This window comes from Panulirus ornatus, chromosome 54 (genome assembly GCF_036320965.1).
Source record: "Panulirus ornatus isolate Po-2019 chromosome 54, ASM3632096v1, whole genome shotgun sequence".
NCBI lineage: Eukaryota > Metazoa > Arthropoda > Malacostraca > Decapoda > Palinuridae > Panulirus > Panulirus ornatus.
Genome location: NC_092277.1, coordinates 6,435,372 through 6,453,862, shown reverse-complemented (window position 1 = coordinate 6,453,862; position 18,491 = coordinate 6,435,372). Strand labels below are relative to the sequence as shown.

The window sequence follows — 18,491 nt, the reverse complement described above, 5'->3', positions numbered from 1 at the left end:
ATCGAAGATGTAAGGTATGTGTACGGGTAGGAAGAGAGGAAAGTGATTGGTTCCCAATGAATGTCGGTTTGCGGCTGGGGTGCATGATGTCTCCATGGTTGTTTAATATGTTTATGGATGGGGTTGTTAGGAAGGTGAATGCAAGTGTTTTGGAGAGAGGGGCAAGTATGCAGTCTGTTGTGGATGACAGGGCATGAGAAGTGAGTCAGTTGTTGTTCGCTGATGATACAGCGTTGGTGGCTGATTCGGGTGAGAAAGTGCAGAAGCTGGTGGCTGAGTTTGGTAAAAAGTGTGAAAGAAGAAAGCTGAGAGTAAATGTGAATAAGAGCAAGGTTATTAGGTACAGTGGGGTTGAGGGACAAGTCAATAGGGAGGTAAGTTTGAATGGAGAAAAACTGGAGGAAGTGAAGTGTTTTAGATATCTGGGAGTGGATTTGGCAGTGGATGGAACCATGGAAGCGGAAGTGAGTCACGGGGGGGATGTTCTGGGAACGAAGAATGTGTGGAGGGCAAGAACATTATCTCGGAAAGCAAAAATGGGTATGTTTGAGGGAATAGTGGTTCCAACAATGCTATATGGTTCTGAGGCATGGGCTATAGATAGGGTTTTGCAGAGGAGGGTGGATGTGTTGGAAATGAGATGTTTGAGGAAAATATGTGGTGTGAGGTGGTTTGATCGAGTAAGTAATGAAAGGGTAAGAGAGATGTGTGGTAATAAAAAGAGTGCGGTTGACAGAGCAGAAGAGGGTGTATTGAAATGGTTTGGTCACATGGAGAGAATGAGTGAGGAAAGATTGACGAAGAGGATGCATGTATCAGAGGTGGAGGGAATGAAGAGATGTGGAAGACCAAATTGGAGGTGGAAGGATGGAGTGAAAAAGATTTTGAGTGATCGGGGCCTGAACATGCAGGATGGTGAAAGGCGTGCAAGGAATAGAGTGAATTGGAATGATTTGGTGTACCAGGGTCGATGTTCTGTCAGTGGATTGAACCAGGGCATGAGAAGCGGCTTGGGTAAACTATGGAAAGTTTTGTGGGGCCTGGATGTGGAAAGGGACCTGTGGTTTTGGTGCATTATACATGATAGCTAGAGACTGAGTGTGAACTAATGTGGCCTTTGTTGTCCTTTCCTAGTGCTACCTTGCGTATGTCTGGGGGGAGGAGGGTGTCATTTCATGAGTGGCGGGGTGGCGTCAGGAATGAATAAAGGCAGCAAGTATGAAGTATGTACATGTGTATATATGTATGTCTGTGTATGTATATATATGTATACGTTGAGATGTATAGGTATGTATATATGCGTGTGTGGACGTGTATGTATATACATGAGTATGTGGGTGGGTTGGGCCATTATTTTGTCTATTTCCTTGCGCTACCTCGCTAACACGGGAGACAGCGACAAAGCAAAATAGATAAATAAATAAAATATATCCTCTTGGTCAATCTTTCCTCACTCATTCTCTCCATGTGCCCAAACCATTTCAAAACACCCTCTTCTGCTCTCTCAACCACGCTCTTTTTATTTCCACACATCTCTCTCACCCTTACGTTACTTACTCGATCAAACCACCTCACACCACACATTGTCCTCAAACATCTCATTTCCAGCACATCCATCCTCCTGCGCACAACTCTATCCATAGCCCACGCCGGGCAACCATACAACATTGTTGGAACCACTATTCCTTCAAACATACCCATTTTTGCTTTCCGAGATACTGTTCTCGACTTCCACACATTCTTCAAGGCTCCCAGAATTTTCGCCCCCTCCCCCACCCTATGATCGATGTGGTATACCGGGGTTGACGTGCTGTCAGTGGGTTGAATCAGGGCATGTGAAGCATCTGGGGTAAACCATGGAAAGCTGTGTAGGTATGTATATTTGCGTGTGTGTGGACGTATGTATATACATGTGTATGGGGGTGGGTTGGGCCATTTCTTCCCGCGTTTGCGAGGTAGCGCAAGGAAACAGACGAAAGAAATGGCCCAACCCACCCCCATACACATGTATATACATACGTCCACACACACGCAAATATACATACCTACACAGCTTTCCATGGTTTACCCCAGACGCTTCACATGCCTTGATTCAATCCACTGACAGCACGTGAACCCCGGTATACCACATCGCTCCAATTCACTCTATTCCTTGCCCTCCTTTCACCCTCCTGCATGTTCAGGCCCCGATCACACAAAATCTTTTTCACTCCATCTTTCCACCTCCAATTTGGTCTCCCTCTTCTCCTCGTTCCCTCCACCTCCGACACATATATCCTCTTGGTCAATCTTTCCTCACTCATTCTCTCCATGTGACCAAACCATTTCAAAACACCCTCTTCTGCTCTCTCAACCACGCTCTTTTTATTTCCACACATCTCTCTTACCCTTACGTTACTTACTCGATCAAACCACCTCACACCACACATTGTCCTCAAACATCTCATTTCCAGCACATCCATCCTCCTGCGCACAACTCTATCCATAGTCCACGCCTCGCAACCATACAACATTGTTGGAACCACTATTCCTTCAAACATACCCATTTTTGCTTTCCGAGATAATGTTCTCGACTTCCACACATTCTTCAAGGCTCCCAGAATTTTCGCCCCCTCCCCCACCCTATGATCCACTTCCGCTTCCATGTTTCCATCCGCTGCCAGATCCACTCCCAGATATCTAAAACACTTCACTTCCTCCAGTTTTTCTCCATTCAAACTCACCTCCCAATTGACTTGACCCTCAACCCTACTGTACCTAATAACCTTGCTCTTATTCACATTTACTCTTAACTTTCTTCTTTCACACACTTTACCAAACTCAGTCACCAGCTTCTGCAGTTTCTCACATGAATCAGCCACCAGCGCTGTATCATCAGCGAACAACAACTGACTCACTTCCCAAGCTCTCTCATCCCCAACAGACTTCATCCTTGCCCCTCTTTGCAAAACTCTTGCATTCACCTCCCTAACAACCCCATCCATAAACAAATTAAACAACCATGGAGACATCACACACCCCTGCCGCAAACCTACATTCACTGAGAACCAATCACTTTCCTCTCTTCCTACATGTACACATGCCTTACATCCTCGATAAAAACTTTTCACTGCTTCTAACAACTTGCCTCCCACACCATATATTCTTAATACCTTCCACAGAGCATCTTTATCAACTCTATCATATGCCTTCTCCAGATCCATAAATGCTACATACAAATCCATTTGCTTTTCTAAGTATTTCTCACATACATTCTTCAAAGCAAACACCTGATCCACACATCCTCTACCACTTCTGAAACCACACTGCTCTTCCCCAATCTGATGCTCTGTACATGCCTTCACCCTCTCAATCAATACCCTCCCATACAATTTGCCAGGAATACTCAACAAACTTATACCTCTGTAATTTGAGCACTCACTCTTATCCCCTTTGCCTTTGTACAATGGCACTATGCATGCATTCCGCCAATCCTCAGGCACCTCACCATGAGTCATACATACATTAAATAACCTTACCAACCAGTCAACAATACAGTCACCCCCTTTTTTGATATACATATATATATATCCCTGGGGATAGGGGAGAAAGAATACTTCCCACGTATTCCCTGGGTGTCGTAGAAGGTGACTAAAAGGGGAGGGAGCAGGTGGCTGGAAATCCTCCCCTCTCGTTTTTTTTTAATTTTCCAAAAGAAGGAACAGAGAAGGGGGCCAGGTGAGGTATTTTCTTAAGCCAGTCTTTGTTGAGTGTGATACATGTATTGAAAGGTGCGGTGAGGATTTCTTAAGTAGTCGTTGTATTCTATAAGTATTGAAAGCGGAAATGTGAAAAGTAAGTAAATATAGTATAAATATAAATAGTAAAATATGTTATAAATATATAAATAAATAATGATGATTTATATAGTAGTTATATATATATAGTTATTGAAATGAACAGCGCTGGAGTGGTAGAGTTGATGTGGTAGAAACTGGAAGCTGGTGATGAAGTTTGGTAAAGTGTGGTGGAAGAAGAAAGTTAAGGAGTAAGATGTGAATAAGAGAAGGTTATTAGGTACGTGGGTTGAGGTCAAGTCAAGGAGGGATTGAATGGAGAAAATGGGAGTGAAGTGTTAGAAGGAGTGATGAGCAGGGACCAGAAGGAATGTAGTGCGAAAGTTGAGATGGATGAGAAAGCAAAATGGAGTTGAAGAATAGTGTTAAAAATTTTGTTGGATGCGGGCTGACTATGGATAGAGTGGGTGAAGGATGTGCAATGAGATTAGGAGGGGGTGTGAGTGGTTGAGAGCGATAGTAGGATACGAGGGTATGAGCGTGTTGGAGAGCAGGGGATGGTTTGAGAAGAATTCAAGGTATATGTTCGGAGGGAGAGCAAGAGAAAATTATGAAAGAGGAGGAAAATTTATGATCCCTGGGATAAGGGCGAAAGTACTTGCATGTGTATCACGTCTGTCATGGTAGTGGAATCTGGTACTGAAAGCTGTGTTGTTTGGTTGTGACGTATGTATATACATGTGTATGGGGGTGGGTTGGGCCATTTCTTTCGTCTGTTTCCTTGCGCTACCTCGCAAATGCGGGAGACAGCGACAAAGTATAAAAAAATATATATATATATATATATATATATATATATATATATATATATATATATATATATATATCTTTTCTTTCATACTATTCGCCATTTCCCGCGTTAGCAAGGTAGCGTTAAGAACAGAGGACTGGGCCTCTGAGGGAATATCCTCACGTGGCCTCGTTCTCTGTTCCTTCTTTTGGAAAATCAAAAAAAAAAACGAGAGGGGAGGATTTCCAGCCCCCCGCTCCCTCCCCTTTTAGTCGCCTTCTACGACACGCAGGGAATATGTGGGAAGTATTCTTTCTCCCCTATCCCCAGGGATAATATATATATATATATATATATTATAAAATTATAATATATATATATTATAAAAAAAAATATATATATATATATATATATATATATATATATATATATATATATATATATATATATTTTTATACTTTGTCGCTGTCTCCCGCGTTTGCGAGGTAACGCAAGGAAACAGATGAAAGAAATGGCCCAACCCGCCCCCATACACATGTATATACATACGTCCACACATGCAAATATACATACCTACACAGCTTTCCATGGTTTAACCCAGACGCTTCACATGCCTTGATTCAATCCACTGACAGCACGTCAACCCCGGTATACCACATCACTCCAATTCACTCTATTCCTTGCCCTCCTTTCACCCTCCTGCATGTTCAGGCCCCGATCACACAAAATCTTTTACACTCCATCTTTCCACCTCCAATTTGGTCTCCCTCTTCTCCTTCCTCCCTCCACCTCCGACACATATATCCTCTTGGTCAATCTTTCCTCACTCATCCTCTCCATGTGCCCAAACCACTTCAAAACACCCTCTTCTGCTCTCTCAACCACGCTCTTTTTATTTCCACACATCTCTCTTACCCTTACGTTACTCACTCGATCAAACCACCTCACACCACACATTGTCCTCAAACATCTCATTTCCAGCACATCCATCCTCCTGCGCACCACTCTATCCATAGCCCACGCCTCGCAACCATACAACATTGTTGGAACCACTATTCCATCAAACATACCCATTTTTGCTTTCCGAGATAATGTTCTCGACTTCCACACATTCTTCAAGGCCCCCAGAATTTTCGCCCCCTCCCCCACCCTATGATCCACTTCCGCTTCCATGGTTCCATCCGCTGCCAGATCCACTCCCAGATATCTAAAACACTTCACTTCCTCCAGTTTTTCTGCATTCAAACTCACCTCCCAATTGAATTGACCCTCAACCCTACAAAGCAAAAAAAAAAAAATATATATATATATATATATATATATATATATATATATATATATATATATATATATTTTTTTTTTGCTTTGTCGCTGTCTCCCGCGTTTGCGAGGTAGCGCAAGGAAACAGACGAAAGAAATGGCCCAACCCACCCCCATACACATGCCTTGATTCAATCCACTGACAGCACGTCAACCCCGGTATACCACATCGATCCAATTCACTCTATTCTTTGCCCTCCTTTCACCCTCCTGCATGTTCAACACCCTCTTCTGCTCTCTCAACCACACTCTTTTTATTTCCACACATCTCTCTTACCCTTACGTTACTTACTCGATCAAACCACCTCACACCACACATTGTCCTCAAACATATCATTTCCAGCACATCCATCTTCCTGCGCACAACTCTATCCATAGTCCACGCCTCGCAACCATACAACATTGTTGGAACCACTATTCCTTCAAACATACCCATTTTTGCTTTCCGAGATAATGTTCTCGACTTCCACACATTCTTCAAGGCTCCCAGAATTTTCGCCCCCTCCCCCACCCTATGATCCACTTCCGCTTCCATGTTTCCATCCGCTGCCAGATCCACTCCCAGATATCTAAAACACTTCACTTCCTCCAGTTTTTCTCCATTCAAACTCACCTCCCAATTGACTTGACCCTCAACCCTACTGTACCTAATAACCTTGCTCTTATTCACATTTACTCTTAACTTTCTTCTTTCACACACTTTACCAAACTCAGTCACCAGCTTCTGCAGTTTCTCACATGAATCAGCCACCAGCGCTGTATCATCAGCGAACAACAACTGACTCACTTCCCAAGCTCTCTCATCCCCAACAGACTTCATCCTTGCCCCTCTTTGCAAAACTCTTGCATTCACCTCCCTAACAACCCCATCCATAAACAAATACATACACAAAAACATATACATACACAGACATATACATATATACACATGTACATATTCATACTTGCTGCCTTCATCCATTCCCATCACCACCCCGCAAAACACGAAATAGCATTCCCCTCCCCGCACACGTGCACAAGGTAGTGCTAGGAAATGACAACAAAGTCCACATTTGTTTACACTCAGTCTGTAGCTGTCATGTGTAATGCACCGAAACCACAGCTCCCTTTCCACATCCCAGCCTCACAAAACTTTCCATGGTTTACCCCAGACATTTGACAAGCCCTGGTTCAATCCATTGACAGCTCGTCGACCTTGGTATATCACATCGTTTCAACTCTATTCCTTGCCAGCCTTTCACCCTCCTGTATGTTCATGCCCTGATCACTCAATATCTTTTTCACTGCATCCTTCCACCTCCATTCTAGTCTCCCACTTCTCATTCCCTCCACTTCTGACACATACATCCTGTTTCACAATCATTCCTTACTCAATCTCTCCATGTGACCAAACCAGTTCAATACACCCTTTTCTGATCTCTCAACTACGCTCTTTTTATTACCACACATCTCTCTCATCCTTCATTACTTATTTGATCAAATCACTTCGCATAACATGTCCTCAAACATTTCATTTCCAACACGTCCACCCTCCTTCGCACAACCCTATCTCTATGCCTTGCAAACCTACTCATTTTTGCTTCAAGATAACGATCTCTCCTTCCACACATTCTTCAGTGCTCCCAGAACCTTCGCCCCCTCCCATACCCTGTTAATCACTTCAGCTTCCATGGTTCCATCTGCTGCTAAATCCGCCCCAGATATGTAAAATACTTCACGTCCTCCAGTTTTTTCTATTCAAACTTACCTCCCAGTTAACTTGTACCTCAACCCTACTGAACCTTATAACCTTACTCTTATTCACATATACTTTCAGCTTTCTTCTCTCACATACTTTACCAAACTCAGTTACCAACTTCTGCAGTTTCTCACCAGAATCAGCCACCATCGCTGTATCATTAGCGAACAACAACTGACTCACTTCCCAAGCTCTCTCATTCACAACAGACCGCATACTTGCCCCGCTTTCCAAAACTCTTGCATTCACCTCCCTACCAACCCCATCCATAAACAAATTAAACAACCATGGAGACATTACACACCCCTGCCACCCTTCCATAAACCCACATTCACTGAGAACCAATCACTTTCCTCTCTTCCTACTCATACACATGCCTTACATCCTCGATACAAACTTTTCACTGCTTCTAACAACTTTCTTCCCACACCATATACGTTTAATGCATTTCACAGAGCATCTGTATCAACCCTATCATATGCCTTCTCCAGATTCATAAATGCTACATACAAATCCATTTGCTCTTCTAAATATTTCTCACATACATCCTTCAAAGCAAACACCTGATCCACACCTCCTCTACCACTTCTGAAACATCATTGCTCTTCCCCAAGCTGATGCTGTGTACATGCCTTTTCTAAATTAGTTTAGACTTTCCACTTGGAAGGAGGAGGTACTTAGTATACTAAAAAGTTTATCCCCCTTATCAGTAGATGCACACGTAAAGCATTAATCAAACTACATCGATGAAATGCCAGTATGCAGCAGCTTCAAATCCAAAATGATTATTACATGAGAAGTGGCACATGTAAAGCCGATATAAGCAGACTTTTAAAAATAATGTTCCAATGATTGACCATGTAATCCAGTTGCTACAAAAAAAGTAGAACCATAAACTGAATCAGTAATAGTGAAAGTGGCTTCAAAATATTCTAATGCTTGAAGGGCAGTAAAGTAGGTTCATAATAGAATTGTCAAGAAATGTCTTTGAATCGCTTCTGAGTGTTTAGACTCTATGATAGAATGATGGGCTCATGTGACTGTTGCTCCGGATTCCAGCTGGTGGTCATGAGGTTCCAATATCAATTGTAGGGCATAATCTTCTAGAGAAAAAAGCTCAAAAAAATGAAAACAAAAATAAAACCTCTGATGCAGTAAATGAAATTATACCTCATCGAAGGCCTTTTCTAACTACTGATGAGTGTAAACCCTGGTAAGTGGTCTCTTGGGTAACGTCTTGTCATCATTGAATTGTTAGAATAGTTCTAATTACTCCTATAAGAGAAGTCTGATATCAGTTTCTTGACATCATTTTACTAACCCAGTAGTATTATTGCTCTAATAGATCCGGTTAGCGGTCATGGTCTTTTGTTTACTGAGTGATAAGGGTGGAATCTGTGAGAAGATGGCATTAGTTGATTTCTCTTGTGTGGAGAGTTCCTAGAACGGTGAATACGTGGGATTGGATAACTACAATAGCTCATTCTAATAGGAGGAGGATTTGAGAAATCATGAGAATTGATAGTAACGTTGATGAATCTATATGAGGGCCGGATTGTCCTAAGAGAGTTGTAGAAGATTGCCAGCAATTATGTTAGCTGCCAATCAAATTGCTATAGTTCATGGCCGAATTGTTTCTGATAGATTCAGTTACAGTTATGAAAGGTATTAGAATTGTTGGTGTTCCCTGAGGTACTAAATGGGAAATTTATGTTGAGTATGTTTACACCAACCACAAACCATTAGAGTTACTCAAATTGGAGGTGCTAATGAGAGAGTTATAGCCATGTGACTTGATCTGGTGAAGATATAAGGCAAGAGGCCCAAAGAATTCTTAGATACAACCAGTCTAAAAAGCGAAGTTATGATTAGCGTGACAGCGATGTGTGAATTCAGTAGTAATGACTTTAATTTGTTGTAGAGAGTCTGCCTCAGTTCTGATCAAATAACTAATCATTGAGAAGGCAAAGCTCAATAGGATATTGGCAAAAATAGAATTCCAATAAATGTGGATAATCAGTTTAAAGGAATCGAAAATAAACTAGAAGGTCCAAAGATCGAAAATAGTCTAATTATCAATTTCAATTTTCAAATTTTTTTGGTTGCTCAGGAAAAATATAATTTTTTTGGCTGGAAAATGAAATAATGAAAGATGGTAAACAGAGCCAAACTAATATCATAAATAAGTTGAATCATATTAGAGGTCTTATTTGCGGCATAGAAAAATGTCCTTAGGACTACTCAATCTTGACAAACTTGCATTATAATTCAACTAATTTTTTGGTATCCTAATCACCTGAGGTATCTATTTATTTATTTTTGTTATTGCTGTCTCCCGCGTTAGTGAGGTAGCGCAAGGAAACAGACGACAGAATGGCCCAACCCGCCCACATACACATGTATATACATACATGTCCACACACGCAAATATACATACCTATACATCTCAATGTACACATATATATACACACACAGACATATACATATATACACATGTATATAATTCATACTGTCTGCCTTTATTTGTTCCCATCGCCACCTCGCCACACATGCAATAACAACCCCCTCCCCCCTCATGAGTGCGAGGTAGCGCTAGGAAAAGACAACAAAGGCCCCATTCGTTCACACTCAGTCTCTAGCTGTCATGTAATAATGCACCGAAACCACAGCTCCCTTTCCACATCCAGGCCCCACACAACTTTCCATGGTTTACCCCAGACGCTTCACATGCCCTGGTTCAATCCATTGACAGTATGTCGACCCCGGTATACCACATCGTTCCAATTCACTCTATTCCTTGAACGCCTTTCACCCTCCTGCATGTTCAGGCCCCGATCACTCAAAATCTTTTTCACTCCATCTTTCCACCTCCAATTTGGTCTCCCACTTTTCCTCGTTCCCTCCACCTCTGACACATATATCCTCTTGGTCAATCTTTCCTCACTCATTCTCTCCATGTGACCAAACCATTTCAAAACACCCTCTTCTGCTCTCTCAACCACACTCTTTTAATTTCCACACATCTCTCTTACCCTTACATTACTTACTCGATCAAACCACCTCACACCACATATTGTCCTCAAACATCTCATTTCCAGCACATCCACCCTCCTGCGCACAACTCTATCCATAGCCCACGCCTCGCAACCATACAACATTGTTGAAACCACTATTCCTTCAAACATAGCCATTTTTGCTTTCCGAGATAATGTTCTCGACTTCCAAACATTCTTCAAGGCTCACAGAATTTTCGCCCCTCTCCCCCACCCTATGATTCACTTCTGCTTCCATGGTTCCATCTGCTGCCAGATCCACTCCCACATATCTAAAACACTCTACTTCCTCCAGTTTTTCTCCATTCAAACTTACCTCCCAATTGACTTGACCCTCAACCCTACTGTACCTAATAACCTTGCTCTTATTCACATTTACCCTTAACTTCCTTCTTTCACACACTTTACCAAACTCAGTCACCAGCTTCTACAGTTTCTTACATGAATCAGCCACCAGCGCTGTATCATCAGCGAACAACAACTGACTCACTTCCCAAGCTCTCTCATCCACAACAGACTGCATACTTGCCCCTCTTTCCAAAACTCTTGCATTCACCTCCCTAACAACCCCATCCATAAACAAATTAAACAACCATGGAGACATCACACACCCCTGCCGCAAACCTACATTCACTGAGAACCAATCACTTTCCTCTCTTCCTACACGTACACATGCCTTACATCCTCGATAAAAACTTTTCACTGCTTCTAACAACTTGCCTCCCACACCATATATTCTTCAAACCTTCCACAGAGCATCTCTACCAACTCTTATCATATGCCTTCTCCAGATCCATAAATGCTACATACAAATCCATTTGTTTTTCTAAGTATTTCTCACATACATTCTTCAAAGCAAACACCTGATCCAAACATCCTCTACCACTTCTGAAACCACACTGCTCTTCCCCAATCTGATGCTCTGTACATGCCTTCACCCTCTCAATCAATACCCTCCCATATAATTTACCAGGAATACTCAACAAACTTATACCTCTGTAATTTGAGCACTCACTCTTATCCCCTTTGCCTTTGTACAATGGCACTATGCAAGCATTCCGCCAACCCTCGGGCCCCTCACCATGAATCATACATACATTAAATGACCTTACCAACCAGTCAACAATACAGTCACCCCCTTTTTTAATAAATTCCACTGCAATACCATCCAAACCTGCTGCCTTGCCGGCTTTCATCTTCCGTAAAGCTATTACTACCTCTTCTCTATTTACCAAATCATTTTCCCTAACCTTCTCACTTTGCACACCACCTTGACGAAAACACCCTATATCTGCCACTCTATCACCAAACACATTCAACAAACCTTCAAAATACTCACTCCATCTCCTTCTCACATCACCACTACTTGTTATCACCTCCCCATTAGCCCCTTCACTGAAGTTCCCATTTGCTCCCTTGTCTTACGCACTTTATTTACCTCCTTCCAAAACATCTTTTTATTCTCCCTGAAATTTAATGATACTCTCTCACCCCAACTCTCATTTGCCCTCTTTTTCACCTCTTGCACCTTTCTCTTGACCTCCTGCCTCTTTCTTTTATACCTCTCCCACTCATTTGCATTTTTTCCCTGCAAAAATCGTCCAAATGCCTCTCTCTTCTCTTTCACTAATAATCTTACTTCTTCATCCCACCACTCACTACCTTTTCTAATCAACCCACCTCCCACGCTTCTCATGCCACAAGCATCTTTTGCACAAGCCATCACTGCTTCCGTAAATACATCCCATTCCTCCCCCACTCCCCTTACCTCCTTTGTTCTCACCTTTTTCCATTCTGTACTCAGTCTCTCCTGGTACTTCCTCACACAAGTCTCCTTCCCAAGCTCACTTAATTTCACCACTCTCTTCACCCCAACATTCTCTCTTCTTTTCTGAAAACCCCCACAAATCTTCACCTTCACCTCCACAAGATAATGATCACACATCCCTCCAGTTGCACCTCTCAGCACATTAACATCCAAAAGTCTCTCTTTCGTGCGTCTATCAATTAACACGTAATCCAATAATGCTCTCTGGCCATCTCTCCTACTTACATACGTATACTTATGTATATCTCACTTTTTAAACCAGGTATTCCCAATCACCAGTCCTTTTTCAGCACATAAATCTACAAGCTCTTCACCATTTCCATTTACAACACTGAACACTCCATGTATACCAATTATTCCCTCAACTGCCACATTACTCACCTTTGCATTCAAATCACCCATCACTATAACCCGATCTTGTGCATTAAAACCACTAACACACTCATTCAGCTGCTCCCAAAACACTTGCCTCTCATGATCTTTCTTCTCATGCCCAGGTGCATATGCACCAATAATCACCCATCTCTCTCCATCAACTTTCAGTTTTACCCATATCAGTCTAGAATTTACTTTCTTACACTCTATCACATACTCCCACAACTCCTGATTCAGGAGTAGTGCTACTCCTTCCCTTGCTCTTGTCCTCTCACTAACCCCTGACTTTACTCCCAAGACATTCCCAAACCACTCTTCCCCTTTACCCTTGAGCTTCGCTTCACTCAGAGCCAAAACATCCAGGTTCCTTTCCTGAAACATACTACCTATCTCTCCTTTTTTCTCATCTTGGTTACATCCACACACATTTAGACACCCCAATCTGAGCCTTCGAGGAGGATGAGCACTCCTCGCGTGACTCCTTCTTCTGTTTCCCCTTTTAGAAAGTTAAAATACAAGGAGGGGAGGGTTTCTGGCCCCCCGCTCCCGTCCCCTTTAGTCACCTTCTACGACACGTGAGGAATGCGTGGGAAGTATTCTTTCTCCCCTATCCCCAGGGATAGGGGAGAAAGGTATCTAGATACCATAATAGGTTTAAAAGACCTACACTTTTATCCATCATTGGGTGAATCTTCTCTTGAAGTTGCTACTCATGATAAAAATGAATTGGTAGAAATTGATTCAACTACATCATGATGAGAGTGAGTTGGTGGAAAATTGATTCAACTACAATAGGTAAAAATGTATGATTGGCTCTGCAAATCTCTGAACATTGACCAAAGAATAAACCTGGTCGTGAAACTATGAAGCTTACTTGATTTAATCGTCTGATCATGAGTGAATTATATCAGCTGTGGTTACTAAAACTCGAATTTGTTTATTCATAGGATTTTCCATTCGGTTATCTACATCAAGAAGATGATATCCAAATTGTTCTAAGTCATTAGAGGGGGTCATATAAGAGTCAAATTCTACTACTGCGAAGAATATTTGTATCTTCAGTATCACTGATGACCTACGGTCTTAATAGTTAACCTGGGTGAGTTTATGTCCTCTAGGAAATAAAGTAGTCAGAGAGTTGGAAGTGCAATGATTACTAAGATAATTGCTGGTAAAATAGTCAGGTCATCTCGATTTTTTCATTTTCAAGTAAACATTGGTTAGTTAAAACGTTAAATGATAACAATGCTATCATGTAGCCTACTAATGAGGTAATTACAATTAGAATGATTATGGTATCATTGTGGAGGAAAATTAGCTGCACTATTAGTGGAGAGGCTCTGTCTTGAAATCCTAAATGCCTTCATGTTGCCATTAATTCTAAGGAAAGAAATTTTTCATGTCAGGAGCTTAAATCCCGTGCATTATTCTGCCACCTTAAAATACATACATTGAATATCCTCACCAACCAGTCAACAACACAGTCAATCCCTTTTTTAATAAATTCCACTGCAATACCATCCAAAACTGCTGCCTCGTCAGCTTTCATCTTATGCAAAGCTCTCACTACTACTTCTTTGTTTACCAAATCATTCTCCCTGACCCTCTCACTTCGCACACCACCTCGACCAAAACACCCTACATCTACCACTCTATCATTTAACACAGTCAACAAACCTTCAAAATGCTCACTTCATCTCCTTCTCACATCACTACTACTTGTTATCACCTTCCCTTTATCCCCTTCACTGATGTTCCCATTTGTTCCCTTGTCTTATGCACTTTATATACCTTCTTCCAAAACACCTTTTTATTCTCCCTAAAATTTAATGATACTCTCTCACCCCAACTCTCATATGCTCTCTTTTTCACCTCTTGCACCCTTCTCTTGACCCCCTGCCTCTTTCTTTTATACATCTCCCTGTCATTTGCATTATTTCCCTTAAAAAATTGTCCAAATGCCTCTCTCCTTTCTTTCACTAATAATCTTACTTCTTCATCCCACCACTCACTACCCTTTCTAATCTGCCCACCTCCCTCGCTTCTCATGCCACAAGCATCTTTTGCACAAGCCATCACTGCTTCCCTAAGTACATCCCATTCCTCCCTCACTCCCCTTACATCCTTTGTTCTCAACTTTTTCCATTCTGACCTCAGTCTCTCCTGGTACTTCCTCTCACAAATCTCCTTCCCAAGTTCACTTACTCTTACCACTCTCTTCACCCCAATATTCTCTCTCTTTTTCTGAAAACCTCTACAAATCTTCACCTTCGCCTCCACAAGATAATGATCAGACATCCCTCCAGTTGCACCTCTCAGCACATTGACATCCAAAAGTCTCTCTTTCGCACGCCTATCAGTTAACATGTAATCCAATAGCGCTCTCTGGCCATCTCTCTTATTTACATTGGGGTACTTATGTATATCTCTCTTTTTAAACCAGGTATTCCCAATCACCAGTCCTTTTTCAGCACATAAATCTACAAGCTCTTCACCATTTCCATTTACAACACTGAACACCCCTTATACACCAATTATTCCCTCAACTGCCACATTACTCACCTTTGCATTCAAATCACCCATCACTATAACCTGGTCTCGTGCATCAAAGCTACTAACACACTCACTCACTCAGCTGCTCCCAAAACACTTGCCTCTCATGATCTTTCTTCTCAGGCCAGGTGCATATGCACCAATAATCACCCATCTTTCTCCATCCACTTTCAGTTTTACCCATATCAATCTAGAGTTTATGTTCTTGCACTTTATCACACACTCCCATCACTTCTGTTTCAGGAGTAGTGCTACTCCTTCCCTTGCTCTTGTCCTCTCACTAACCCCTGACTTTACTCTCAAGACATTCCCAAACCTGACTTTACTCCCAAGACATTCCCAAACCACTCTTCCCCTTTACCCTTGAGCTTCGTTTCACTCAGAGCCAAAACATCCAGGTTCCTTTCCTCAAACATACTACCTATCTCTCCTTTTTTCTCATCTTGGTTACATCCACACACATTTAGACACCCCAATCTGAGCCTTTGAGGAGGATGAGCACTCTCCGCATGACTCCTTCAGTTTCCCCTTATATTAATACTTGCTGCTTTCGTCTCTTCCAGACACTACCTGCCACATAGGAAATAGCCTGTCCCTCCCCTTACAACAACGTACCTCCAGAAAAAGACAAAAAATAGGCCACATTAGCTCACACTCAGCCTCTAGTTGTCATGTGCCGTGCACCGAACCAAAGCTCCCTTTGCACATCCAGGCCCCACACATCTTTCCATGGTTTACCTGATACTCTTCACATGCCCTGGTTCATTCCATGCATAAATGCCTATACATGCATACATATACTTATCAACATGTCTTTTCCTGGCACTACCTTGCTGGAGGGGGAGGGAGGGGAATGTTATTTCATGTTTGGCAAGGTGGTGACGGGAATGGATGAAAGCAGCAGGTATGAATATGTACATGTCTATATATGTATATATATGTATATGTAATAATAGGGTAAGAGAGATGTGTGGTAATAAAAAGAAAGTGGTTGAGAGAGCAGAAGAGGGTGTTTTGAAATGGTTTGGTCATATGGAGAGAATGAGTGAGGAAAGATTGACCAAGATGATATATGTGTCAGAGGTGGAGGGAACGAGGAGAAGTGGGAGACCAAATTGGAGATGGAAAGATGGAGTGAAAAAGATTTTGAGTGATCAGGGCCTGAACACGCAGGAGGTTGAAAGGCATGGAAGGAATAGAGTGAATTGGAACGATGTGGTATACCGGGGTTGACGTGCTGTCAGTGGATTGAACCAGGGCATGTGAAGCGTCTGGGGTAAACCATGGAAAGTTCTGTGGGGCCTGGATATGGAAAGGGAGCTGTGGTTTCGGTGCATTATTACATGACAGCTAGAGACTGAGTGTGAACGAATGTGGCCTCTGTTGCCTTTTCCTAGAGCTACCTCACACACATGAGGGGGAGGGGATTATTTCACGTGTGGCGGGGTGGCGATGGGAATGAATAAAGACAGACTGTATGAATTATGTACATGTGTATATATGTATACGTTTCTGCATGTATTTATATGTATACGTTGAGGTGTATAGATAAGTATATTGGTATGTGTGGACATGTATGTATATGCATGTGTATGTGGGTTGGACCTTTCTTTCGTCTGTTTCCTTGTGCTACCTCGCTAATGCGGGAGACAGCGACAAAGCAAAATAAATAATAATGAATGAATATATATATATATATAGGTTTGCGGCAGGGGTGTGTGATGTCTCCATGGTTGTTTAATTTGTTTATGGATGGGGTTGTTAGGGAGGTGAATGCAAGAGTTTTGGAAAGAGGGGCAAGTATGAAGTCTGTTGGGGATGAGAGAGCTTGGGAAGTGAGTCAGTTGTTGTTCGCTGATGATACAGCGCTGGTGGCTGATTCATGTGAGAAACTGCAGAAGCTGGTGACTGAGTTTGGTAAAGTGTGTGAAAGAAGAAAGTTAAGAGTAAATGTGAATAAGAGCAAGGTTATTAGGTACAGTAGGGTTGAGGGTCAAGTCAATTGGGAGGTAAGTTTGAATGGAGAAAAACTGGAGGAAGTAAAGTGTTTTAGATATCTGGGAGTGGATCTGGCAGTGGATGGAACCATGGAAGCGGAAGTGAATCATAGGGTGGGGGAGGGGGCGAAAATCCTGGGAGCCTTGAAGAATGTGTGGAAGTCGAGAACATTATCTCCGAAAGCAAAAATGGCTATGTTTGAAGGAATAGTGGTTCCACCAATGGTGTATGGTTGCGAGGCGTGGGCTATGGATAGAGTAGTGCACAGGAGGGTGGATGTGCTGGAAATGAGATGTTTGAGGACAATATGAGGTGTGAGGTGGTTTGATAGAGTAAGTAATGTAAGGGTAAGAGAGATGTGTGGAAATAAGAAGAGCGTGGTTGAGAGAGCAGAAGAGGGTGTTTTGAAATGGTTTGGGCACATGGAGAGAATGAGTGAGGAAAGATTGACCAAGAGGATATATGTGTCTGAGGTGGAGGGAACGAGGAGAAGTGGGAGACCAAATTGGAGGTGGAAAGATGGAGTGAAAAAGATTTTGAGTGATCGGGGCCTGAACATGCAGGAGGGTGAAAGGCGGGCAAGGAATAGAGTGAATTGGATCAATGTGGTATACCGGGGTCGATGTGCTGTCAATGGATTCAATCAGGGCATGTGAAGCGTCTGGGGTAAACCATGGAAAGTTCTGTGGGGCCTGGATGTGCAAAGGGAGCTGTGGTTTCGGGTATTATTGCATGACAGCTAGAGACTGAGTGTGAACGAATGGGGCCTTTGTTGTCTTTTCCTAGCGCTACCTCGCACACATGAGGGGGAGGGGGATGTTATTCCATGTGTGGCGGGGTGGCGATGGAAATGAATAAAGGCAGACAGTGTGAATTGTGTGCATTTGTATACATGTATATGTCTGTGTGTGTATATATATGTGTACATTGAGATGTATGGGTATGTATATTTGCGTGTGGGGACGTGTATGTATATATATGTGTATGGGGGTGGGTTGGGCCATTTCTTTCGTCTGTTTCCTTGCGCTACCTCGCAAACGCGGGAGACAGCGACAAAGCA

General features: G+C 42.4%; 1 long non-coding RNA gene and 1 pseudogene across 1 annotated transcript in view; one reads left to right on the top strand and one right to left on the bottom strand.

Moving 5' to 3' along the window:
* Positions 1-18,491, top strand: part of LOC139765367 (uncharacterized) — a 191,464-nt gene that overhangs the window by 157,269 nt on the left and 15,704 nt on the right. The window lies entirely within an intron of this gene.
* On the bottom strand, positions 5,037-17,153 carry LOC139765365 (cytochrome c oxidase subunit 3-like; annotated as a pseudogene).